At 43.5% G+C, this 25337-nt stretch overlaps 1 long non-coding RNA gene across 2 annotated transcripts in view; it reads right to left on the bottom strand.

Moving 5' to 3' along the window:
- Window positions 1–460: 460 nt before the first annotated feature.
- Window positions 461–25337, bottom strand: part of LOC142037362 (uncharacterized) — a 30808-nt gene continuing 5931 nt past the window's right edge. For both annotated transcript variants that reach the window (XR_012652357.1, XR_012652358.1), the window contains 2 exons: window positions 11867–11942; window positions 461–1489 (listed from right to left, as the gene is read on the bottom strand). This is a non-coding gene — a long non-coding RNA (uncharacterized LOC142037362). The remainder of the gene's footprint in view (window positions 1490–11866; window positions 11943–25337) is intronic.

Raw genomic sequence — 25337 nt, 5'->3', positions numbered from 1 at the left:
CAACTCACTGCACAAGAGCACAATGTTGGCTGGTCCTGACATTGCAATGTGGCCCGGGAGGGGCTGCACCACCACAACACCTTATCAGTATTTTAACATCATAACTAAAGCACCAGGCATCTAATGGCATATCCATCCTAAATTTCATCAGGCTACTTGACCTGATAATATCCCGAGCACTTTCCAGGTAAAGTCAATAGCGACAGCAAAATCTTTGGATTGTGGATAGGAAGAAGATATTGTCAGGATGCCATTACATGATGAAAACTGGTTTAAATATCTTAATCATTACTTCCTAACTTCTTTTTTGTTCCACCCAGAGTCAGCGCATTGACACTCTGCATGCTGTTGTCACACCACGACTGCATTTTCCAGGAGGAGCCCTTTCCTCCACTACACTGCTACCCCAGCACAGTTATTCCACATCTCCAACACCAGGACAATGGGCCAGTCTTGGCATCAACATTTATTCTATAGCATTAGAAATTATCAGTCTTACACAGGTTGCATGTCACGGTAAATTGCGGACCAAGTTGAAAGATGCAGTGTTTAAAACATCTATCTGAGGCTCCTGTAGGGGACTATGGTATGTAACCAGTAACAGGGTTGAGCTGACACATGCACTGCTGGGTAATCGAAATTGCAGACTGAATAAAAAGAGCAAGCCAGCAAGGACTTCTGAGACCAACATCACTGGGTTACTTAAAACCAGTCATATACTCCGCTTCTTTCTCGGCAGCAGAGTCCCCCAGAGAGCTACTATCACATCTGGACTGGGAATCACTCCCAGTTTGGCTCTCAGGAGCATGGCTGCAAGCCAGGAAAGATAAATCAGAAATTAACACCTTCATGAGCAGCTGCTGGGTTAAGCAAGGTTATAAGGAAAGAAAAACAAGGACCTTTCTGCAAGCTAGGGGAAAATCATCATTCTTGTGACAAAGCCTCCACCCAGCGCCTTGGGTGCAAAACCCCAACCCAGTGAAGCCTTCCAGAGCCTCTCCATTCAGTTCGCCCACGCGCTGCAGACAGCTCACATGCATCCTCACACGGTGCAGCAAAACAAAGGAAGAATAGGTATAAACTGAGTAAAAACCACCCAAATGAATAAGGGCTACAGAGATATCTCTGCACTAGTGCTTTCAGTGGTAGAAGACGATTAGATAATTGGCAAGATTAGCCAAGAGCTGACACTGTACTTCAATAGGCGAACGAGTCCAGATGGCTTTGAGCAGCTGATTATCCAGCGTCGTCGCATAGAACGAGCATGACCTGAGAAGCACAACAAATGCAACTCCCTCTCTGCAGTCACTAGGAGCTGGAGAGGCTCAGCCTTCAGCAGCCATTTATCTCCTTGTCACAGCAGAACACGGCACAGTGCAGCTCTTCAGACAGTCTCTGTGCCCCAGACCATGCTTTAGCTTTATTCCCATCCAATACAGCAGATCCAAGACTCCTCATAGCAGGCTGCGCAGGACTCGGCGTGGCTCACCTGCAAGGGAATGGCAGCGGATGAGCAATGAGCAAAGACTTGCCTTCGCTTTGGGTTCCAAGCCAGTGCCACTGCACAACCATAGAGGGCTGTTCGTTATCGTTTGTGGCCATTAGAAGATGGGAAGTTGGTCAGTGCTATCCCTACCATCCTGCAGGAAGGGAAAAGCAGAGGTGTCTCCAATGCCGGGGAATTCTTCCAACATTGTCTACCCTCTGCATCATCCCACACTTTGCAGTGACTTCAGGCGTAGTCAAATGCCAAATACTGTGTGTCAGTGCATTTGACTCCTCCCCAATTCCTTCAAGAAAGCAAGCAGTTTTCTTCCTAAAAAGTTTGCAAGCTTCATTTATGTGAAGACAGGCTAAACTTCTCCTTTAACCTTTAAGTTCTGGAAGAAATTAGGATCAATAATTGTTCTTTCCGCAATCCTCTCTTCTACATAATGAGTTGAGCCCAAAGTGAAACACAGTCACCCTTAGGCCTCCAAAGACATATGAAATCACACCGACCCTTTGCTGTAACAGGCTACTCTTCCCTAACACCCTACCCAGCTTCACTTACACAGCAATTTAATTTTTGAAACCTCATACATGCACAAGCATGCTGTGCTGCTCGCACACATCACCTGTTGAAAGACCAAGTGTCTGAGCATTATTTTGATGGACATGCTGTAATATTAGCTCATCTGAATACTTATATTTTGCTACCTTATGTTCCTCACGTGTTTGTGGAAGGTCACGTTCAGTTGCGCACCCAAAACTAGCATCAACTTCCATTATACAGTGCCAGGCTCAACAACCCCTGGACTCACGAGGTTTGCTGGCAAGCTTCCTTATTCCTTTCCTACTCTCCTAGCAGTTATGCTACCATTTTCCAGGAAATGCCCTTCCATTTTCATTAGGAAATAACCAGTGCAAAGCATCTACAGATGGGTGATTGATGAATTCTGAGTATAATATTATATCTCAAACACCTACAGTCTTTTACCATCAAAGCACTTTGCAAGCATCAGTAATAAACCCTCAGTGAGACAGGAGTGCGTAATATAATGCTAGGCTGGACCTGATGACAGATGGCCCCAGATACTTTCTGACTGATAGGAAGGGCTGTTCTGACAGTGTTACATTTAAGTAAGCCATCAATAATCCTAACAGTTATTTAGGACCTCCTTTCTGTGGTAGGTCCTAACAGGTTAAAATGCAAGCCTGGATTTTATTATGAAGGCTTTATCACTTTAAACAAAATAAAAATCTCAAGCACAAAGGAAGAAGAGCACTTGGGGCTTGGGTGAGATCAACAAGATAAAAAGCAAGGCCGATTTTTAGCCGATCGTGGCATTTCAGCAGTGGCAGGGCACTTGATCACTATCCCTTGGGGGAGACAGCACTGCAAAACCATAAAAACCGAGAGGGAATACCCACAAGGAGACAGGGAGCAATGTTTTAAGAGCTGTGTCATAGTCCATCACACAGAATTGGCCAGAGCACAACAGGAGAGGAGAACACGACAGTGAAGACAGTTGTAACTACATCTCCAGGCGAGCCCTTAGTCTCCATAGGTAGCAACCACAACTCTGACCTATCCTCTTACATGGCTCCATACACAGTAGTCCATCTCTTACCTCCTGACTAGCTCGGCTAGGAGGAAAAACTCCGTGACTACCCCAACAAAATGTTAGCTACAGTAATATGTTGAAAGAAGGTATTCAAGTAGCTCCTACTCCCCTGGATTAGCTTTATCAGCTTATTCAGTGTGGATTGCTAATGCTTCATTTGTATGGTTACCCACTCACATCCACACCACACACGCATGGTGTCTACAGACAGCGGAGTTGGGAACCTGCAAGACTTACAAAGTAATTTAAAGATGATGGGTTGGAAATTATTTTCCATTTTTAACTGTAACTGTCTGGTAATTACGTACCTCTTGCTCCCCTTCTCCTTAACACAGGTGCACATAGTGATAGGAACTCCATCAGAGATTTAGCCCCCAACTCTAAATCCACCACATCCAAGGCAGCTATCTCACATTTCTGCACTACTCATTGCAGCCATCAAAACCAGACCATCTTCCACGTGAATTCAACAATAGTGGTAAAAGTCCACTGAAGCCTTGACACCTACCCTCTACCTTAACAAGTTGGGAAGGGGAAAAGGGCTCAGGGTTAATTTGTTTCCAGGCGGGCTATTTCCTCCCTTTCCTGGCTGGAGAGAGGAACTTAGCTGAAAGGTTTGTTTATAGAGCTGACACCTCTTCAGAAAGGACGGAGCAGCCCACTGCCTCTCTCCGCAGTGGTGTTTCATAGCTTTGCCACTTTACAGCCGTGCTGCTGGGAAGCACTTCAGGCTGGAGCAGTCTGATACAGCGAGGGCTTGAGCCACGCATTCATCTGTGCTCCCTGTGAAAGTCCAAGAAAAACAGTATTTGTTCAGGTTTATACATGCACTGGCATGTTTGTTCAAGGACGTGTCAGAGAAACAAGGAGTCCTGAGCTGTCCTCTGCAGTACAAAGATATCCTAATACTGCAGCTGCCTTTAAGTAGGAGCTCCTTTTTCTTCGGAGAGCTCTTGTGGTGCAAGGCAGGGGCCTGAGGTCTGACTGGATGAAGTTGTGCTAAAGCAATCCTGAGACCAAACTGCACTGGCTAGGCTTCAAGCACTCAGATAAACTCAGCTAATTTACATGAGTGTGGGAGGAAGGGAGAAAGCTTTCAATGCCATCAGTGAAGGATGAACGGAGTTAAGAAGCAAAAGACTCCTATGCAGTGCAGTAAGGTCAGAAAAGTTTGGACAAACCTGAAGAATAAGTGCATAGACTCTGTATCTTAAAGTATTGATCACAGTTCTGAAACAGGAGCAGAAATAACACTTGTTGCAGAAATCGGGAATCTGGGAGATGGGGCAGTACCTGACCCTTGCACAAGTCCAGGCTATAAAACTTGGTCAGTGACTTAACTGATTATTTGTTTTATATGGCCAATGGCCAGATAGCAGCAGAGAAATAGTCTGGCTTTTCCCTCAGACCCATCATGCCTGTGAACACAAACCACCTTGCTGTTGAGCCTGCATGCATCTTTCCAGGCAGGCTCTCCATCAGCAGAGAGTTTTTTGCTCCCTTACCCCCAGGTGCTATGTCGGATCAGTGATCACAAATTTCATTTCTACACCAAGGGGTCCTTGCTCCAGTGTCCCTCTCTCGGCAAGTATTCCCTCTTCCTTGTCCTTTATTCCCAAGGCATACCCTTCCTCTCTCCTGGCTGTAGTTTTCCTGCTTGCTCTCCCTCTGAAACTCCAGTCAGCTAACCCCCACACATATCCTAACCTCTTTTCCCAAGCCCAACTCTTCTCCCAAGTACAGCATCAGCATGTTCTGCACACCCCAGCTTCACGGAGACAACCCACAAACTTGCCATCACCCTTTTTTCCCCTGCTTTAAGCAGCAGTCCGAACATTACAGAGGGGAGAATAAACACCCAAGAAAAAGATCCCTAATTCCCTTCCTGCTTCAGATTAGAAATTGAACAACAAACTTCTGGGAGCAAAGGTGACATCAGTATGACGCACTTCTTCGGCACCAGCTCCAGCCTCCACTTTGCAGGGACCGAGCACACCCCAGTCAAAGCCCTGAGGACATCGTGGGGAGAAGCCACAGTGGGAGCACTAGCATGACGCTCCTTGCAGCGTGCTCCCTGAGCCTGGTTCTCCTTTGTGCTATGGCTTATATTCTATGAGGTTACACCTTCCCCTCCTCCCTTTTCAGAGAGATACAAGGACAGGCTCTGGCCCATACTGCCCTGCATCAAGGCAAGCTCTGACTGGGACAGAGGTACAAGCCGGGGGTAAGTCTGGGACTAACTTCTGGGGACGGATCTGCAGCAGCAGCTGCCAGGAGAAGCCACCTGCATGATGCAATGGATCATCAGCCTCTTACGCATGTGATGCAGTAAGAGAGAAGAGGAAGTCTGGACCCTTTCTGTGTCAGCACAAGTTTCTGGTACGTTAAGAAACTTCCTGGGGGCTGTGCAGCCAGCCAACTGAGGTCAATGGGAGCCTGCAAATCCTAATGGCTTAAAGCTGAAAGGAGACGGTTTTCAGCTATAATTTCACTCCTTGTATGCATCAGTTCTCTAATGACCTCTTCCTACCCCAAGCACCATTCAGAGAGAAACTGAGAGTATACCAGCTACACCAGCCAGTGGCTACACAGCACAAGCTCTGGCACAGAGTCCTTGCAGGGCTTGCATGGGGAACGGAGAGCTAGAAACAAGTACTTGTGAGGATGCCAGTCTCCTACCACTCCAATAAATGCTCACTGAGATTTTACTTTTCAGGTAACCTGTCGCGTTAGACCAAAGCCCTACAGTACATTAAATCTCTTCTGCAGAGATTTTTTTCTGATCTCTATTTCCTGCCAGGGTAGTTTTGAAAAAAGATACAATCTGCATATAACCTGAAAGGGAATCATTCAGATACACTCCGTTCCCTTCAAAGCAGAGAGGAATGAGAGTAATAGTACGGGAGCTTAAGAGCCTCCACTCTGGCAGAAAGACAATTTCCCACAGTGCAGGTGTTGCCTGCGGGTACAGCTATGTTTCCAGCATCTCCTCCGAGTCTTAAATGGGAGGTGGTGGGGCTATAAACAAACCACGGACAACTTTACAGGGCTGCCCAGAAGGCAAGCTGGAGTGTGACTGAGGAGAGGTTGGTATAACTGAGCCAGCCTTTTCAAGAACTCCTTCTGAAGTTGGACATATCTTATTTCCAATCATTAAAGAAAGCAGTCAGTTCCTGTTGTCCTGCAGGAAAGATGGTAATCGTCTCCTAGTGCTCTCGTCAACATCTTTTTTTCTTTCACAACCACATTTCCTAATTTCCTTCCAGATCTACAGCTACCACAGAATCAACCACAAGACACTTACATCTTTGATTACATTAAAAACACATCTCCTTTAACAATTCAGGTCTTTCCTCGTATTTCACGGCATTAATCATCACTAGTAGAAAAGTCACAGTTTCAGACTTACCCTCCTGAGGTCAATTTTTCTGCTGACACATACCCAGACCAAACCAGGACTGTTCCCAACTAAGTCACAGTGATGCTGACTCCTTTAGGTTTCTGAAATCGCCCTGGGATCTAGCGCGCAATGGCACTGCCCAGCCATCTCCAATCTCAGAGCAGTGTTATCTCCATTTCACAGATTGAGAAAGAAGGGTAAAGGGAATTGCACTGATTTGCCCACACAGCAAAATGAATACCAAGAATAAGAGCAAAGCCCCAAAATGTTTCCAGCTCTATGCCTGCTACTAAGACTTCAAAGAATAGTTGCAAGATAAAGGTATGTATTTATTCTCTGTTACTCCAGTGACCACTCATTAGAGAATAAGCCTGAAAAACCAAGGATCTTTACTTATATTTCAAATTAAACAGATCAGATCTATGTTGCAAAAGTTCCCTAATGTAATTCAGGGAAAGGTGGCAAAAGATACAATCCCATATCAATGCAGTTTGGCAAGTGTCCCTGGTGTCAACACAACGACACTCGAAAGAGCTGGCAGGGTTTATTTCACCCAAAAAACCAAGGAATCTTGCCATGTCCACACTGGTTAGTAAGTGCCCTGGCAAAATATTGCTTCCCCAGACTTGGCTGTGCTGCTGCACTCAGGATAGACTGCTGCAGATGATATTTTCATAACTCCCTTCAGTGCTAAAGTCACTTCTTGAGTACTAGTTAAAAAAAAAACAAACACCCACCCATTCTCTGTAAGTTCTTTTACACATTTCCCAATACCAAGTATTTTTCTTAAAGAACACAAAAAGTGATAAAACAATTTTCAAAGCAGAATAATGTCAGTACTCTAATTTACTTTGCAATTGTCAGCTTTGACCTTTACCATTGTATAAACTGTATTTGATATCTAAGATTATTACAATAGGAGTCAATAAAAACTAGTCTTCCTGTTGCAACCATAGCACTGACATTTTTTACTCTCTTGTTGCTCACATCTTGACAAACTCCTGCCTGAATTTCTCTTCTTGCAGACATCCTTAGACATGCGGTAGGAACACCACAACTTGAATCACACTGTCAACTCAGCATCAAAGCGAGCAAGTCTCATGTTCAAGTGTGCAGCAAGGTCATGAACTTAACCCTTGGGCTTTCCCTATTTACTCACACGTCAGCCTTGAGACCTCTTATTTCTAAAATGATACTCAGACCTTTGTGCCTTCCATGACCTGGAGCAACAGAATCCTGGGAAAAACCTGTCAGATTTGAGATTTACCTGAAAAATATGGGGGGAGGGTGCCCAGGAAAGTGGGAAGGAAGCCAAATGCAGCCCCACAGGATGTGAAGTAAAAGCAAGTAAATGTAAACTCAGTTTATACACACAGTGCTGCTTCCTGAGCTAGTTTTCTCACAAGCAGAATAGGAGTTATGTTCAGTTTGAACAGAAATACTATTTTTCTAAAAACACACAAACTGCCTAATGAAAAAAGAGAAGATCATGAACTGAAAATCCATATCCTTCAGGAGACGGTGAAAATCTCTCTAAGTTAGTACAATGCAATTGTTGGCAGTTTCTCACATACTTGACATTCACTGTTTATAAAATCTGCAAAGTAACAACACTGGTTAAAAGTAAGTGCAGAAATTTCACCCAATTAAGTGTGCACGGTGGGAACCTTGCTATCATTGGAAAGCCAGGAATACTCTTTTGAATGTGAAACAGTTATGGCCAGATAGGGAAAAAAAAGAAAATAAAGAGGAGGAAAAAAAAAAAAAAAGCTGTATCTTCTGAATGTCATTGATAAAGCCATTTTGGTACAATCCATCAGGAGAAATTAGCGGAAGCATACAATAATCCTAGGATTCTAAAAAAAATAGCCTGAAGGCATTTTGGACATGGACACACTTCAACTTTACTGCTTTGCAGAAAATAATACCACCCTGTTGAAGGCAAAGCAGTCTCCCCACAGCCAGTCGTTGAAAAGGACAGACACTATATAGGAACTTATACAATAAAGTAGTCGTCAACACAAGCTAATGAAGATGCCTGTAATCCAGGACACTACAACTGTTCAATTATTATTGCTTTCTGGAAGCTACATGCATTGACAGTCAAAGCCCAAGGCCTTGCAAAATAATCAGGGAGCAAAACAGACACAAAAGCTAACTGAGATTCTGAGCAGTGTAGTTAGAGGAGGGGGTAAAATCCACATCCAGAAAAAGTCATTCATAAAATGATTTCAGATCCTTTTATATTACTCTTTGTCTTAGTGACATGAGCTCCCCTCTTGCCACCACCCACCCAAAAAAAAAGGAAGGAAAAAGATTGGGAATTTTCTGTTTTCACTGCAGGCGTGTAACATCTGCCCAGCACCATCAGGGTTTAGTAGCAGAAGCAACTCTTCTGGTCTAAGCTCTTACAGCACATAGGCACAGCCCCCTGTACTCGGCCCTGCAAAGCTGTGCTCACCACACTGTCTCCTCTCCGGTTTTTCATCATGAGGAGCAAGGGAGTTGAGCTCAATGAATCCAAAAACAAGTTAAGAAGACCCAAATAAATTCAAAATGTACTTTCTAATACATTACCATCCAACTAATCTGCTCTAATTTCAGGGTATGTGCATCCTGCTCCTGCAGACCATATAGCTTACAGAGAGCAATCCTGTTGCCTGCAGTCAGGTTACTTTTATGAATAAGGGTTTCTGGATCCTGCCGTTAAACAGAAAACGATTCGAGACACATGCAGACTAGACCAAAAAGTGGAGTAGTGACAGTACAGTTTGCAACTTCATTTTGCATGGCTTGCCATCACATGACTTTTCTTCCCACAAGCCCACATTATTATTGCTTACAATGAAGGTGTATAATAATTTACAGTTTAATAAACAAGAATTCTTAATAATTACTTGACCCTTTATGAGGAAGAGTCTCCCTACCTGCTGCCTACAGAAATTTATGTAAATATCAGTCACCTGCTATTTTTAGGCAGAACTTATTATCAGTTCATTAAACTCCTATTAAAAGTCATATATATACCCACATATATCTAGCTGATATATGTATATATAAAAATCAGACTTATGTTTCTGTAATATCCATTAGCAGTCTACAGACATCCCAGATTCACTAAGGTCAAACACTATTTTTCCTACAGCACTCCTTCCTAAGGAAAAGTAATTTCAGATGGTAAAGCTGAACTGGGGATTATCTTTATACAGCAAGATCTTGGCTGCACGACAGAAAAATTAAAGGAGCCTGCTGATCAGCTAAAATACTACAGCTCCAAGTATGTTTGGATGACAGCCAAAGTCTTGGAATTGTTTTGCCATGAAATCTGCTTTTAGACAGGAAGAACAGGAAAGTTTTCAGTCTGGAAGAGGCTTCGTGATGAAAAGCTTGGAAATCAAGCCCATTATTCACATCCAATCAAGCCTGCCCCTCCCTGCTCCTTGCTGCCCTCTCCATCCCCAGCACAGGCGTGCCCATGCATACAAGCGCACCCCACGCACCGCACATGCTCCGTGCCTCTTGGATGCTTTTGGACTTTATTTTCAATAAAGTCGCTCAATATTTAATTCAAAATTATACTGCTGATTTGCCATTTGAGTGAGCTATGCTTCATTCATATAAGACGGGTTATGGAGATGACCGTCCTTTATAATAAGTTATTTGCCAGTATTAGATGTAATTCTAACCTCCTGGCTCCTAAAGACAAGGTAAATTCAGGTGTTACGTAGAGATTCTACCTGCTTTTTCCTCTGTCTGCTTACACTGCAGCCTTGATCTGCAGTTGCATTTCAGACATCACACACTCTTACCTGACACCTAGGTTTCTGTCCAGTCAGTACAGCACAGGTACGTACTTAAAATGCAGATGATGTATAGAACTGCACTGCTCTTGCGGCTATAAGACAGGGAGCTCTCCAGGGCAGCTGTTGCTGGTGAATTATTGCAGTCACGCTCTCACTGAAGTCAGCAAGAACACAGTCCAGGGTCTAATCCTGGAAATCACAGGCAATTAAAAAGCAGAGCTGGCACAGCTGTGAAACACTCCCTGAAGCAGAGTATTTGGCCAGCTTTGCTTCGCCTGGGACACCCAAGGAGTGCCCTCCATCCCTACCCAGGCCGGCATGTAGCTGGGCATCCACCCTTTGTGCCCGGCAAGGACTGGATGCGGTGGAGTAGCAGCCCCAGTAGTTGCAAGAACACTTGCTCTGCACTGATCCCATCTTTGTTTCCATACAAAGTGTTAAAAAGCTTTTCATAACACCTGCTTGTCACCACCCTGGATATTAGACTCTATAGATATTGTTGTGGTTTCACAACAGTAAATCTAGTTTCACAACTCCTGCTATTGAATGAAAAATTACCTCGCATCAGGTGGTGGCAGCCTAAGGTTTCCCAAGTCAAATTTCTGTAAGAAGTTGGACAAGTTAACACTGTAGTGGCAGGCATTGGGCTAGCTCAGGTACTGTCCCCTCCTCTTTCACGCTGGTGTCAGAGGGCACAGATGGCACGAACTCCATGTCAGCTGCTCTGGTGCATTGGATGGAAACGCAGTTGCATGTCCTCAGCTGATCTGTGCTCTGCTATTACTGGCTCAGCGGCATTAGTCTGCTTGAGCCGCGCTGAACTGGTGTGCATGCCTGCCCGATATCACCCTAGAAAGCCACGGTCACTGCCACAGGGCACTGCTACCAGGGCTCCAACGCTGCTATCTGATTTGAATCCAAATCTGATCAAGCCTGTCTCACACCCAGTCTTTGCCTCCCTCCCTTTCTCCCTCCCACAGAACCACCAACAATTTAAACTGGATCTTAACTCTGAATTTCAAGTAAGCCACTCTTTCCCCACCTCCTCACAAGTGTTGTAATAGCCACTTGTTCCAGAAAATTAACTTCATTTTAAGATATCTTGGTGTAATTTACATGATTGAAATACAGCTTTTAGACCAACAGGTGTAGAGAAAATAACTTCAAATTAACACATAGAGACCGTTTGCCTCCAGGTTATTTTTGTTCCAAGCTTGGGAGGGCATGAAAATTGTCATACACACACACGTATGGCAGGGAACGTGGCAGGGGTTTTAGTTACTGAAGGCTAAGCATGACTGAGAGTCATTTAGGCATTGCTTTGAAGCCTTTTGTCTGTGCTACGGCTATACTTAGCAACCTATAGGCAATTTCATAATTACAGTTTTACCCAGCTGTCTCTAGGATCACTTGCAGCTACTACAGGAATACTGAAGCAGCCACGCAGCCCCTCATGGTTTTGAGAACTGAAGAGAGTTCATTACGACCCCAAACACAGTTAATTCATAGCTACTGAGCATCTCCTTGGCGAGCTGTGGGAGGCAAAGTCTACCTACCTGGGCACACAGAAGCTGTGTCCAGACGTCAGCTGCTTGATCTCACCTTGTCCCTTCAGCCATCGGGAGGAAGAGTCTGCAGAAAGGACAAGACAGCTCCTGTAGCTCTGAAAGAGGCTTACAGAGTTGAACAAGGAACAATTTATGCCTCCATGACCTGAAGCCCCTCAGCGCTCCCTCGCCTGCTGCCCAGGCAGGGTACTCTCACCTACAGCCAGCCCTGACCTCATGGAGAACATCTTACAGGCTTTGAGGAGACTTCTCAATGGAACCCCTCCAGCACACTTCTCATTTGGCTATATGTTTTATCTATAAGCCACTCTCTCTTGTTACAGAATCATCAGAATCCATGCATTTTATGCGTAGACATCCTACACTATATTTCATCCAGGTCATCAAATCCATCATGTAGATTTTTCAGATTCTTCTGCCATTAGCTCCAGGACAGTGAGTGAAAAGGGTGGGGTAGCCACACCACTCTGCAGTCCAGCAGAGCTCAGCTGGCATGGGATACCTGGCTCTCCTGATCCGCTCTGCATTAGGGTGGCACAGATTGATCAATGGATGGCACTGATCAACTAATGTTAGATAAAATGAGGCATGGACCACTTCCAAAGACATGAACTGTCGCATCTTGGGCATGTTATTGTAACACTCTCAGAGTAGGAGGGGAAATTGCTTCTATTCCTCACCTACTGCTGTCATGAAACCTGTTTACATTGTCCTCAAATCTGTTTGTGTTCAGAAGGATTCTTTCTGTTGAAAGAAGAATGCTAAATTTCTGAAGATGACCAGTTATTGACAACTTTTATGTTACACGGGGTGATAAGCTTTTATGTTATGTTGCATACCTTCTAGAGATATTTCATTTATGAAGTTATTTTACTGCTTCATGACTTCTTTTTGATCCTGAATATCCTCAGAAAACAAATATTCCATTTAAATGCCTTGCCTGTCTTTTGAAACATGCAGAATAAGCCATTATAAATGCTCTCAAAGGCAATGCCCCAAAACGTGGTTTATTTTCCTCTGAGCTCCGCCAACTAAGGTTGCTTAAGTCATGGATTTTCTGCCTGTTTAAGTCTCTAGTCTAAGTATTACCCCTAAGTACAGTGCTGAAGTCCAATGTTGCAAGTCCAATGGTATCTGTTTCCTTCTTACGTATAGCCAGAGATTTGACTTTGCTCTGGCAGCCCCATTGTACCCATCACACATCGTTGGTCCTGAGTGCTCAGCATTTCTCAGCAGTCCAGGCAAAGCTGAACTGTGCTTGCTCTGAGGACGAAGCAGAATGGCAGGTTGTGCTCTCCACTTCAGAGGGGTCAAAATTCAATGGAACCACGGTGGCAGAAGGGCTCTGACAGACACTGCTGCCTCAGAGAGGCTCATGGTACTAAAGCTAAGTAAGTGAGCTCCCTGATCCCAGGAACAGGAGGCCACAGCCTAGTTCAGCTCTTTGCGTGCATAAATGCCCACAGTATTCAGCCTATTCTTGTTCCCCTCCTCATCACCTGCAAAATACATAGATATGGTGCTGCCGACCTGGGCAGAAGAGAGAAGGGAAAAACAATTTCATGTGTTGTGTCCTCCCCAACTCCTTCTTCAGGACATCATTTTTCCACCTACGTCTGTCTACCCTTGGGCAACTGTCAACTTTGTTTGCATCTAATGCCAGATTTAGACGCTACCAAATAGTTTAACATACTATAAAGAGGCAGAATTAGGGTATGACCTTGAGACCTAGAGTTATCTCAGGACTCCTGACCAAGACACTCAGTATCAGTTTTCCCCTTCTCTAAAATCAAGTAACAATCAAGTTCTTTGCAGACCTGTGCTGGTACTACCTAACAGTGATGAGGTACTCTGATAAACTGGTATCCAAGTCCACAGAAATACCATGTATTTACTCTGGTATTCAAGAGGGATGACCTTTCCTGATGTATTGATTGGCTTTGTAGTTGATTGGGTGTGACATTAATGTTATGCTTACACGTGTTTTTTGTACTTACCAGTCTCAAACCATTTTGACATAGCATGGTGCAAACAGACATGTCACTGCATGAAAACTGAAAGTTTGTCTGCACAAAGAAATCAAATTAATTAGGCTAAAATAGCTTTCAAATCAGTTTCATCTGATGAATCTGTAGAACCCTCCTGTGTGGATATTACTAAAAGCGTTTAAGAATACTTAGGCTGGCATCACATCATATGCCAACAGCAGAGTACTCACACAAAGAAATTCAGTTATTGAGCTGTTATGTATTAGCAGATACTATTTTATTAAATCAGATTTCATCTCAAGAGAGGTTGAGAAAGAGAAGGGGAAGGGAGTGCTAGGTTATTATCATTCTCTGCATCTTGTTTGCATTGTTAAGTAGGTTTATGGAATGGTTATATGGGTATTCTTGCAAAACTAACTCTAATTCACTGCATAATCTTATTTGTTTACTTTAGTTTCAAAGAAAACTGAGTGTAACATGTCAGTGTTTGTGTTTTCAACAGTAGGGCTCTCTTACATGTCACCACAGGTATATTTTGTCTCACAGCTAGCATCTACGCATTTATTTTATTCCCTAAACAGTTGTAGGAGACTGGTTTCAGAGAGACAAAGGGAAAATACCTGTTCTGTTTACGATTCACAAGTCAGCAGGAAAAACTTAAGTGCGTAAAACTGTACTATGGACCATGAGGTCGAAACGGAAACCAGACTTTGTTTTGTTTGCAGTTAAAGTCTAAAGTGATCCAAAACTATGCCAAAATCCAACCCACTTTGGCTGAAAGAGGATCAATGTATTTGAAAATGAGTCAAGCAAGGGTTGCTTAATCACACTCAAGGCTTCTGCCTTCAAGCACTGCAGCTAGACTTACAAAGACAAATGTACCCTGACCTGAAAATCCAGTACAATATCTAATTTCTGTGAGCAGGCGAGATCAGGTCCATGAAGCCTGGCATGGATGCAAGCCGTAGTTTAAACACACCAACCAGCAAAAGACATCTAAGGTGCATTCTGGCCTTGCAGCTCACACTAAATCTGCACAGCTAGGCTAAGCTGGGCTCCTTTCTCAGGGTCACCAGCACCATGGGCAAGAGGGGCAAGGCACGGCTTCCCACCCTTGAGTAGACTTCATGACCTTTACGCCTTCTGAGGCCCCAGCAGACTGAGTTTCCTGGGGCCTGGACTCATCCTCTCCGTGCTCCCAGCGCCGTGCCTGTGGCTTACCTCTGCCTGACTTGCAACACCGCTTTTTGCACAGCATTTCGTCAGACAGTTGTAGCAATTTGGGCCCATACTCTCTTTCAGGCTGTCTTTGCCAATCCCGTTGTGACACTGCATGTTGGAGCACCATGTACCCATCCATAAACTGCAAAGCTATTTTAAAGTGGTCATCTCTGCAGTTTCTTAAGCAGCAAAGACTGCAGAATAATGTGTCGGGGAAGATAGTATTTTGCAGGGAGCAAGTGTACGTCCTTTGCACGTGACAAGTGTTATGTATTTGCTGGGAATACACCTCAACCTTTTGTTCGGTCTGCAAGGTAGATAGAGCAGAGGGAACCGAAGTTGTTATAGGAAAAGTTATGTAGGTAAAAGGTTAAAGTAATTTCATTGGCTTGGGCTTCCCGCAAGAACGCAACCAGTTATCTGAGATCAGAGTTAACCATTCACAAATGCTGAGGTGCCCTGAGGGGACAAAATAGGATTGCTCTGCTCCCATTGGAACTGATAATTAGGGGTTATTTGGGAGAGGATCACTGAGGCAGAAGACAACCTAATAAAGAAGGGAGGAGGTTACAAAAGCTGACTCTCATTTTCACAATAACGGTACAACCTACATAGGATGCACATTAAGTGATTCTACATTAAACAAAACAAAACAAAACAAAACAAAAAAAACAACAAAACAACACCTCAGGTCTCCTGGGAATACAGCAAGCACAGTTTTTCATGAAAAAGACACAGAAACATTAATGTTCTTGCATATTAATATTAATATCCACACATTTCAACATGCTAACTCACCCATGCTTCTCATTGTTGGCCTGGGGGCCACATAAATATAATTATAGATATCTGTTTTTATAGGTGGGCCCATATATCTAAAGGCTAACCAGATCAGCCTGGATTTACACAACCCGGTCAAAGACTGGAGGAGCCCCTGCGCAGCTGTTTGGTGGCTAAAGTGGCTCTTTGGTCCCACTGAAATCCTTCTAACAGCCTTTATCCCAAGCCACAAAATGTTCTCAATGTGTCACTGAGGAAAAGCATGCACATCACACCAATTTATACAATTTTAACTTAATTATCCTTTTGAAATACATCATACAGGTCTACAGCTTGTAAAGCTTATTTGTATTATATTATTTGTAAAAAATCTGTAAACAATGCTACAATTCCATATAAAACAGAGATTCACACATTTGCAGGCGAGTATGCAGGCAGAGGTGCCCCAAAGCTGCTTTAGCATGATATCGTGATGGCATTTTTAAACATTTTTTTTCTTAAACACATTTAAGGTTTAAAAATACTAATTTGTTCTTAAAATCCCCTATTATACTTAGAGACTTTTTAGTGAAAATTTCAGGTTAAAACACTTCTATTTTATCTAAAATGCAAAGTGCAGACTGACTCAATCATGGTAATATGTATTTAGCTAAAACTCCTGATTTCAATGACAGAGTTTCTTGAGTAACAGCAGAGGGCTAAGTACCTAGCTTAAAAGCTACTTTCAAAGCAAGTAAACAAACTCAACTAAAGATCACCATACTTTTCTTACCAGGAGAGTCTCTAGTTGTAAGGCATAGATCAAAAGAAACACCTGGCAGAAAATTCAGAAATGGCAATACTTTTAGCCGTCCCACCTCAAGTAATTCCTAAGACATTACATTTACACTACATTTTGGGTTAGTATTCCTCTTTCTTTTCACACCTGAGAAAAGAACTATCTGAAGCACAAGAGAAACAGAATAAGGAGGTATGATTGTAGGTGGATCAATATTAATTTTCAGTGCTGAAATGTCAAAATAACCCAGCTTTGCTCCTGGAGGTCCTCCTGAATAAAATACGCTGCCCCACTAAAAACATCTACCAGTTTCATCAACATCTTCCAGTGGTTGCCAAGCTCACCGTGCTACCAAACAAAATACATCAGTCCAGCCACACCTTCTCCACAGCTCAGATCCTCCTGAGCCATCACATCTCCTTTCTTTTCTCTGGTCCTCGTATCCACGTGCAGAGCGAGAAGGCAAGAGCAAGTCGCTCTTGTAGGGAAACAGATCTTTATTTAGGCTGCTGTAAAACTAGTCCTAGTGCTGCACAGGTACAGCTCAGACACCAAAAGACACAGATCTCCGTCAGCGTCCTGGCGTTTAGTGTTCACTGAACTCAGGAAAAGAAACTCGGAGAATCCTCTTGGAGAAGTCTTAACCCATGTTTTATCCACAGGCCCCGAGTCCCAGCAAAAAGGCAGGCAATCAGAAATCAACCTCACCTCTGGTAACAGACAGCTCAAAAGCACTTTGTAGGAGCTTGCAGCGAACCAAGGCAGATGAAGGCAACTGTGAAACATTATACAAAAGGATGAAGAGTAAGGTGCCTCATAAAATTGAGACCTGCAAGCAGCATGTTTTTAAGTACAAAAAGAAAGGTGAAGCAGCAAGAGGCTCTATGACTGGTGGGAGGTAAAGAGCTACCAAGAAGCTCAGTGAACCTCTAGCAGGAGACATAATTCAGATGTGGAACAAGAAGATGTTTAGCAAGATGCTACAGGGAGATTCAGAATTAACTTGGGACAAAGCAAAGAAAATTTTCCAGCCAAAGAAAGGCACCCCCATCACACTGACACAGAGCAACCTCACAGCGTACAGCAGTACCCTGATATTGCGATCACAGAGGAGAATCTAAAGTAGCAGACAAAAGCAGATGTGAATCAGAGAGACATGAAGGAGAGCAGTGCCAAAGTCCACAAGAAATCAGAGAATACTCTGGAAAGATGGCCAGTGCCAAGTTTATTTCTATACTGCACGTGTCAGCATTGTTGTGCTCGTAGTACACCAAGCTGTTGCCGAAAGAGCGTCCCTCTCCCCCCGCACCCTTGAAAAATCTTAACTTTTAAAATCCCCAAATAGATGATTTGCGATTTAGACTACAAACTTATATAACATGCAGAATGAAAGACCAGTGAAGGGCAAAGTCCAGAGCTGAGCTGACATGTCAATCCAAGTCAAATAAACACTGTTTGGTCTCTCATGGACTGTGAACTGCAGCTGTCAGATGAACTACTCTGGACCAAACCCTGAAGAAAGCCATCACATCTCCTAGCCTGCGATGGTCTGGCCAGCATTTTTGGGGGCCTTATCACAGATCTAAAGAAGAAGTCTCAGAATTAAACCAGGTTTCATCTGAAGGCACCAGGAGGCTAACTCTTAGCATGTTCCATTAGAAAAGATGAATGTCAGCTGTGCAGAACTTGAAAAATCTCAGTGAAATGCCTCAGCTGGAATGCAACACTGATGGAACTGTAGAAGCAAACATACCCAACAAAGAAAACAAAAGAAACACACAGGAAAAGCTACCCAAAGGAAAGCAGGCACTGGTGCATTGGTGTCAGAAGGAAGGTAGCCACTGTTTCCTATGTGCCTGGCGAGAGTAACCTCTGCGGTACAGAAGTGTCTCAACTCTGGATCCTGCTTTGAGGGATGTAAGCTACCTCAAGCATTGCGCAGGGCATCCCTGTGATTAACTGAAGGGTCACGACTCTGCTTCTCCAGCGGGACACCTGGGGTGAGGCTCAAAGCTCCTTTTCAAATGCAGCCCACAAATACCAAAAAGGTCAGATAGAGAAAACATGGTTTTCTACCAAAAAGACAGTAAAAATTAGGTCAAATAGTGGAAAAACTCAAATCCACTGTTTATTCTAAACCTAGTATTGCTGCAACAAGCCTATACCTGTTGGTAGAGCTTTCCTCATTCTGTGGGAGATACCCTGGATTGTTTACCAATCTTCACAGCATGTGTAGAGGTCAGATTGTATCACCTTTCATGCATGTTCTTTTCCAAGAACCACATCAAAACAAAAAAACACTCACTAACAGCTTATTTAGTTGTTCGGCTATTTGCTTATTGAGTTAAGCACTTCACTGGGGAACATTTCACACTGATTTAAGAGTACAAATTCCACTAGAAAAGAAATGGTCTTAAATGCAGTCTTATCTGGCAAAATACTTAAACAAGTACTTGAGCTTATCTGGCTTTAAATTTCTAGAAATCTTAAACTTTCTGACAATATGTCTCATGGATACTGAACACTGGCAATTTGCCTTCAGCAAGCTTATTACAAAATACACTTTTGTGTGTCTGGAGACTAAAATTTACATTGCTAAATAAAGGCACCCAAACTCCCAAAATAGTTCTGGAAAATGAAGTTCTCAGAAAAAGAAGGAGAACTGTCTGACCTGAAAAAATGTATGACCTGCTATCACAGCCACTGCTGTTAATGCTCAGTGATTAGGGTGAAATTTAATAAGGATTACAAATGCAGAATTGCTTATTAAGAAATTTACTTCTCCCTTTTACCAGGGTTGGACAATTCCCTACAGTGCTCCCTTGAGCTTTTTGCCCAGGGTGTTTAAAGGTGACTCTGTTAATGCAGCTTCTTTGAAAGATTGTGCCTTAGTATAATAGATGAAATTAAGAAAATTGGTCTGGTTTTCTTCCTAAATTTTCTTTTAATGTCTTCAGCCTTCTCCTTTTACCTGTTTTGCCTGAGGCCGCACTTTATCTCCCTCTCCAACTGCCTGATAACAGGACAGCAGCACACGGCTAGCAGAAGGTGCTTTGAATGAAAGAGAAGGTATGTCCCATGGTTTGGTAAACAAGACAACAACGTCCAGTGAAGAATGTCTGTATCAAAAGTGATGAATGAAAGCTGCTTCTTTTTCTTTCCTGGACGCCCATAGCCTCACAAAAACAAAAAAAACCCAGTTGAATATTTGCAACAACACTTCCAAAAGACCACGAGCTGGTCTTCTGCATTGCTGTCCCTGAGTGGTACCACGTTAAATGTTCCCAGGTATGTCCCGACTATGCCATACAGCACGACACTGAGATGCCCGACCCGGCCAACAGGCTCTATTGCTTCCCAGACAGGAGCTGGTGCCTCCATAGGGCACTGCAGAACATACATCCCAGCTTCCCAGCTGGTGCTAGCTGTGGGCTCCCTGCACCATCCAGGCTGCGTGGTATACATTCCTGGGCTTTCGGATCTGTTACGGATCTTTCTCCTTCTGGCACCTATCTGGCAATTGCGTGTGCTTGAACATAAGCATTAGAAGGTATTTTTGCAGCTCAGGCAGTCTTTTATGTACTCAGTAGCTGTGAACAAAGAAGAAATCTCTCTCTGTTACCAAACAGATCCCCAAGACCTATTTTAGAGCTTTTGTAACACTGAGGTTAAAGATCAGAACAGATCAACAGCTGTCTGGAAATGTTTGCTCAAATTTATCCCTAATGCAAATTCACTAAGTTCAGAAGCAATACAGCAGAGGTGAATTTAACCTGTTGATTCCATACACATCTGAAAAACCACAGCCTTCTTTGGACGTTAGCTGCCTTAAAAAATAAAGTTGCATTTTTCCTGGAAATAAATATTTATTCAATGCAAAAATCAGTATCATCATTAACAGAGAAAGTTTGTATTGACACTTCAGTGTTTTAACTCCGTATTTAGAAAATCAAGAAGACGAACAGGCAAGTGTAAAGAAAAAACATTAAATAGGCTTTCACTGCCAACAAGTGAAAACAGAGGCTTTGAGTGCCATCACAGACATAATTTAATGCCCTCTGGTGCTAATGGAATGACTCCAATAGGCTCATATGGGCTGTTTTGGAGTTAAAAGGCACAGTGATTGTGAAATAAAATTAGTTTTGCTCTGAAAGAGAACACCCAGGACCACGAGGGACAGTAGCCATGGCCCCTTGCCTCCTGCTGCTCATTGCCCTGTACAGTGCAGCCCCTACACCCCTGCGCCAGCGCCTGCAGTATCAGCTGCCGAGCCCAAGTACTCCTCTGTAGACAGTAGAGGGGCACCCAGACAACATCCCCACACAGAGAAAGTCTCAAACGATAATATAATAATAACCCACACACACATTTACATTGTAAAAGTGAACGCCATGACTAGGGTGATGCGTAAGACGGTCTCTGCAACAGCTTGGGAATGGTTTGAGAAGCAGCGAGAGAGAGGCAAGCAGCGGCAAGGCCGGCTCACACAGAAAGAGTAAAAAAGACCATAAATATAGAACCAGAAACCCCGCCTGAAAAGACAACACTGGGGTTGCCCCTGCCAATACAGACTAGCACATAATGTGTATTGAATCAGTCTGTACTTCTGGAAAGGTACTCAGTATATATCTTTTAAATGGCTGACATTGCTGATCACAGTAAAGGACTTCTCTCGACCATGATCAAAATACACCTAAAGGCTCCAGTGCTGACATCAGTAGTGGAATGACTTGGTCAGTGTATTTAGTCTACACATATGGTGTAATGAAAAGCTGGAATTTGTGTTTATCCTATAAAAAGGAAAACATCCATAGGCCAAGGTTAGGTGAGGATCCAAGTAACAGAACTTACAATGCAGGGATTTACAAAACTGTGGATGAAAATCCCTGCTTAATAAATGCAGCACAGTTTTAATTTAAACAACCCCATTCCAGGTGCCATCAGGTACAGTTGTGTCCATCCAGCCTCTCATGTACATCCTGGACCCACTTCTCCTGTCCCCTACTCCTGTGACAATGGTCAAGAGGACAGCACAGATTTTTTTCCTTGATTTCCTTGAATATAAAATTAATATCCTAGGTATTTAATCCTGCTTCATAGCCCCTTAGTGATCATCAATCTATTAGTTCATCAATGTATTTCTTGACAGTCTCCTTCCCATCCTACAGAGCAATGTCATCAGGCTAACATGGCATTTTAAATAAAGATACTTTAAGATACTTTTATTACAGATGGAGGTACCAAAAGGAAAAAAAAAGCCCTGCACTCTCCTAATTTCACTTGCAGTTTCATTAATGCTTTTAGCTTTCAGCTAGTTTGAAGTTCTGTGAGAAAAATCAGCTGATGCACACCACAGAAATATCTCAAAAAGGAAAAACAGGTCAACGTTACTTCACGTTCCCCTTCTGATTTTATGTCAAATTCTGTTTATTTTGCAGTTGACTTTATACCGACACATGGGGATTAAGAACAGAATTGAACCCACAAGCAGTGCTCCTGTTTTACACAGCAAATGCACTGAAATGCATCTCTTGCAGACCTGTCTGTGCTGCTTGCCAGTGCTCTTCACTGCGCATTCACTCTTCAGTACCATCATAGCAGACAGCCACACGTTTTCCCATTATTATTTCAAACCAAACTCTTCTCAGATAGACACAGGTGAACACGCTGTAAGTAAAAACAACCTGCAAAGGGGCATGCTGAGTTAATAACCTGTTTCTACGACATGGCCTTTCCACAGCCAGCATCCCTAATGATCAAGCGAATATGTGTTTGCTATAGGTTTTTGATCACAGATCCAACACAAACAGGGGAGGTTGTGACTTCCAGCTCCCTGAAAACACTGGCAAGAGGAAATGGCAATATGCAGAAGACTGCTTGCATACATCCCAGCCACGGGTAAGAGGATGAAGAGGTGGAGGGAGGGATTCCAAAGCACAGAAGAGAGGACAGAAAGTGAATGGAAAATGACAGAAAGATGCTAGGAAAATAGTCTTCTTGGGAGACTTGATGATCTTCTCTTCCCAGTCCACCTCTTATCCTTCTTCAGCTGCCACTGGGTATCCTATGTACCTGTGAATGGTGCTAAACATGATTTACTCCATCAGTATAAAACGGTTGTCAAAATTTCCCTGAATGCCTTGTTAATAAAATGCAACGTTTCCTCTCTGCTGATCTGCAGTGGTTTGGTAGTTTCCTCAGATTGGGACGCTGTGCTAAGAGAAGCTAGCAAGCAGCTAGCACCTACCAAGCAGACAGGCAAGTTCACCATTTACATACAAACTGCTGTTACACAGCCCAGTGCTTAGCAGACGCGAGAGAAAAACCTTCACTGTTTAATCACCAGTTACTCTCCCAGCTTTAATTTTTATCTCTCATCACCCTTCTCCCTTGCTATTCCGTTAGCTGAGAGGAGGAGCCTGCTCGCCAGAGCAGAGGGGTGAGCTGCTGGTGGGTCCCATTGCCTCCCCCCATCTCCGGTGAAGTGGGAGCTTGTGCAACCCAGCCCAGACCCGTAAATCCGACCTGCTGCGACAGGACTCCTTCCTCACCCGGTTTCTTCACATGGGATCGCCAGTTGTCAAACTAGGCAGAAGGGATAACTTGTGACGATTCAGGTGCAAGGATTAGAGTCAATTAATTTTTGCCGCTTATTAATCACTGTAAGGTTCTCTCTTCCCAGGCGGTCCACATTGGCAACAGGAGCAGGGCAGAGGGAATGCCATCTGAAGACAGCCTGAAGAAACATGGGGCTCTGCAGACCACAGTCTCCAAAGGAAGGAAGAAACCAGTTGTAACACCGGAGAAAGCTGCTAAGATGCTGTTCCCTGAGATGAACTCTTTCCCTCCTTCCACTGTGTGGTTTTAGGAGGCAGCGCACGCTCTTTTGAAGGGCAGTACGCTGGTCCTGTACATTTGACTTGTATGCCAAACACCTGCAAGTGCCTCCACAGAAATGATAGCATGGGATGTGCTCAGGCAGCAGCAGAGTCTATTGCTTCCGTTGGGCTGCCATTTATTAGGTTTCCACAGGTTTGGGACAATTCTCCTTGGACTTTCTCATTGCTCTCAGAGCTGTTACGCATGCTGCAGGCTGACTGATGCATCTGGAGCAGCTATTTGTCCAACAGGGACCAGGATTTTCACATTTCAAATGCTGCACTCCCAAAGATACCTAAGAGTTTCCTCTCTATCTAGTATCAGAAGGCATTGCCATGGGCTGGTTTTAGTGGAAATTGTTTTTTTCCAGATTCCTGGCTTTTGCTGGAATCAGTATCATTCTGTTATGAGTGGGAAAAACTCTTGTCAGGTTCCTTCTGCACAGATCTGTGCTGCAGCAGGGGAAGGAGGCTGTCAGGAGACCAGGGGGGAAAAAGCAGCCTGACTCAGGTTTAGCCAGATTATAGGGATCCTGAAGTTACCCTAAAGCTGCCACTTTACTCCATTACCTGGAAAAATCTGCTCTGTTGGCACAGCACTTGGCGAGATCCCTGTTCACCTTTTTGAACGGCCCAGCTGTCAGGTTAGAGGACATGAGACTTTCCTGCCTCTGCATTTGTCAGCCATAAATGGCGTTATCTTCAAAGATATCTAGGACACGCTGAAAATCATAGAAGTTGAGAGGATGCAGTTTTCTAAAGCACTGTATTGCAGCAGACAAACATAGTCTTCCCATGGAGATGAGGGTAGAGCATTGCTTCTCATAGCCAATAATTTGCTGACGTCTTAGGGAAACTACTGGAAAAATTGGCATCTCCAGTACCAAGCTATTTTTAGGACCATTCAAGATCATTTCAAGATAACTGATGTTGAATTTGGAACAATCCTCAAAAAACAGAGTAGCCGTCAGCATGGCTTTTACAGAAGTGATTCAAGATCTGAAACGTGCTCTCCCCTAGCTCACTATTTTTTCCACCCATATTTTTTTACTCTTCCCCTTCCCTCAGCTGAATCGTGAATCACTGTCCTCTGACAATCTCATGTTCAGGAAAAGTCATTTGCTTTCAATTTGCTCCAGAATGTATCCTTATTCGTCATGTAAATTCAGGATTTGCAAATTATCCTCTTGCCTTTGTAAGGTTTGATTTTATAAAGTTGCCTCAAAGACATTTTTTTACAACAGGCGATTTTTACTCTATAGGAAGCAGTCTGATCAGTAGATAAAGCGAACATTTTATTACCCAAACATATCTCCAAAAATACCAGTAGATTACACAAGAGACTCTGCTGCTGATGATTTCCTCCTACATCATATGGCAGACGCCAAGAACTTTTGTAACCTTCGCCCTACATAATTCTGAAGGAAAAGTGATTAAATATGAAGCTGTTGTACCTAAAGATGATGGTGAGCAGTGTTCATTGGCCTAGAAGCAAGAGCGAGAAAGGCATGACAGAGCAAATAAGCTGCACAGTTCCTATGTGTGGTGACGGTCTCATGTGCCTGAATCAAAACCTGGAGTGGTCTGTGTCACTCCGGAGAGAATTTAAGCTCATTCATTTCACTAAGTTGTGTTGCTGGAAACAAGTCAAAGCTGTTAACCACTCAATTAGTCTTCCAGGATAAAGGTAAAGGTGACTGTCTTTCCTTGTGTGCGTATTACATAGGCCAATTAGATCAACACGCTTGTTGCTTCGTGGGTGTCATAATTGCAGCCCGTCTACCTGCAGAACTACTCAGCTGTCCCTAACCCGT

The sequence above is a fragment of the Buteo buteo genome, chromosome 1 (genome assembly GCF_964188355.1).
Source record: "Buteo buteo chromosome 1, bButBut1.hap1.1, whole genome shotgun sequence".
Classification (NCBI taxonomy): domain Eukaryota; kingdom Metazoa; phylum Chordata; class Aves; order Accipitriformes; family Accipitridae; genus Buteo; species Buteo buteo.
This window is presented reverse-complemented; position numbering and strand designations above follow the sequence as displayed.